The sequence below is a fragment of the Kogia breviceps genome, chromosome 11 (assembly GCF_026419965.1).
Source record: "Kogia breviceps isolate mKogBre1 chromosome 11, mKogBre1 haplotype 1, whole genome shotgun sequence".
In the NCBI taxonomy this organism is placed as follows: Eukaryota; Metazoa; Chordata; class Mammalia; order Artiodactyla; family Physeteridae; genus Kogia; species Kogia breviceps.
This window is the reverse complement of record NC_081320.1, coordinates 41,273,190-41,275,730: the sequence shown is the minus strand read 5'-3', so window position 1 is coordinate 41,275,730 and position 2,541 is coordinate 41,273,190. Positions and strand designations below refer to the sequence as shown.

Sequence of the window (2,541 nt, the reverse complement as noted above, 5' to 3'; positions counted from 1 at the left end):
TTGAATGAATAAATAAGTAAATGAGGAGAAAAGAAAAATCTTCCTTACAGAAGAATTCTAATAGATACTGCCCCCTCCAAGAAGTGGAACTTAATTCCCCTCTCCTTGTGTGTGACTGGACTCAGAGACTCACCTTCAAAGAATAGAGTATGAAAAATGGAAATTTTACAGTGACAAAACCTGGCAAACACCACCTTAATCAAGTGATCTAGATTAACATCCCTGGTGATAAATCATATTGATTAGCATGTGCCCAACGCTATAAGGGCATTTCACCTCTGTGCCTTTCTAAAAATTTATAGCTGCTTTCTAAACAAGAGAAAAACAACAGACAAATCCAAATTGAGGGGCATCCTTCAGAATACCTGAGTAGGACCCTTCAAAAGTGTTGAGGTCATGGTAACCATCAGAGATGGGAGGAAATTTATGAGACATGTCCTTCCTTGAGGGGACCTGAGCTGTGTACGTCCCTAACACATCCCCCAGGTGTGATCCTTAAACACTAGGTTTTAGTTTTACCTGTTAGTTTGAAGAAAAGACCTTTTAAAAATTAATTAGTTTATTTATTTTTATTGAGATATAGTTGATTTATAAGATTATATAAGTTTCAGGTGTACTACACAGTGATTCACAATTTTTAAAGTTTATACTCCTTTTATAGTTATTATAAAATATTGGCTGTATTTCTTGTGCTGTACAATCTATCCTCTTAGCTTATTTATTTTATACATAGTAGTTTGTACCTCTTAATCCCCTACTCCTATCTTGCCCCTACCCCTTCCCTTTCCTCTCATAACCACTAGTCTGATCTCTATATCTGTGAGTCTGTTTCTTTTTTGTTATATTCACTCGTTTGCTGTATTTTTTAGATTCCACATATAAGTGATAACATACAGTATTTGCCTCTTCTGCCTGACTTATTTCACTAAGCATAAGATCCTCCAAGTCTATCCATGTTGTTGCAAATGGCAAAATTTCATTCTTTTTTAGAACTAAGTAAGTATTCCATTGTATGTATGTATATATATATTGTTTTAACATCTTTATTAGAGTATAATTGCTTTACAATGGTGTGTCAGTTTCTGCTTTATAACAAAGTGAATCAGTTATACATATACATATGTCCCCATATCTCTTCCCTCTTGCATCTCCCTCCCTCCCACACTCCTTATCCCACCCTTCTAGGTGGTCACAAAGCACCGAGCTGATCTCCCTGTCCTATGCGGCTGCTCCCCACTAGCTATCTATTTTACGTTTGGTAGTGTATATATGTCCATGCCACTCTCTCACTTTGTCCCAGCTTACCCTTCCCCCTCCCCGTATCCTCAAGTCCATTCTCTAGTAGGTCTGCATCTTTATTCCCGTCTTGCCCCTAGGTTCTTCTGAACTTTTTTTTTTTAGATTCCATATATATGTATTAGCATACGGTATTTTTCTCTTTCTGACTTACTTCACTCTGTATGACAGTCTCTAGGTCCATCCACCTCACTACAAATAACTCAGTTTTGTTCCTTTTTATGGCTGAGTAATATTACATCGTATACATGTGCCACATCTTCTTTATCCATTCATCTGTTGATGGACACTTAGGTTGCTTCCATGTCCTGGCTATTGTAAGTAGAGCTACAATGAACATTGTGGTACATGACTCTTTTTGAATTATGGTTTTCTCAGGGTATATGCCCAGTAGTGGGATTGCTGGGTCATATGGTAGTTCTATTTTTAGTTTTTAAAGGAACCTCCATACTGTTCTCCACAGTGGCTGTATCAATTTACATTCCCACCAACAGTGCAAGAGAGTTCCCTTTTCTCCACACCCTCTCCAGCATTTATTGTTTGTAGATTTTTGTTTGTTTGTTTTTTTTTTTTTTTTTTTTTTTTTTTTTTTTTCTGTCGTACGCGGGCCTCTAACTGTTGTGGCCCCTCCTGTTGCGGAGCACAGGCTCCGGATGCGCAGGCTCAGCGGCCATGGCTCATGAGCCCAGCCGCTCTGGGGCACGTGGGATCCTCCCGGGCCGGTGCACGAACCCGTGTCCCCTGCATCGGTAGGCGGACTCTCAACCCCTGCGCCACCAGGGAAGCCCTAGATTTTTTGATGATGGCCATTTTGACTGGTGTGAGATGATATCTCATTGTAATTTTGATTTGCATTTCTCTAATGGTTAATGATGTTGAGCATTCTTTCATGTGTCTGTTGGCAATCTGTATATCTTCTTTGGAGAAATGTCTAAAAAATATGGAATGTTTCACGAATTTGCATGTCATCCTTGCGCAGGGTCCATGCTAATCTCCGTATCGTTCCAATTTTAGTATATGTGCTGCTGAAGCGAGCACCCATTGTATGTATGTTGTTGGACACTTAGGTTGCTTCCATATCTTGGCCATTGTAAACATGCTGCTATGAACACTGGGAGTTAATGTCTTTTCAAATTAATGTTTTCATTTTCTTCAGATATATACCAAGGAGTGGAATTGCTGGATCATATGGTAGTTCTGTTTTTAGTTTTTTGAGGAACTTCCATACCATTTTCCACAGTGGCT

General features: G+C 39.1%; 1 non-coding gene across 1 annotated transcript; it reads right to left on the bottom strand.

Annotated features, from left to right (window-relative positions):
* Positions 1-2,230: 2,230 nt before the first annotated feature.
* LOC131766048 (U6 spliceosomal RNA) lies at positions 2,231-2,334 on the bottom strand. Its single transcript, XR_009338351.1, has one exon. It is a non-coding gene; the product is annotated as a U6 spliceosomal RNA (small nuclear RNA).
* Positions 2,335-2,541: the final 207 nt, after the last annotated feature.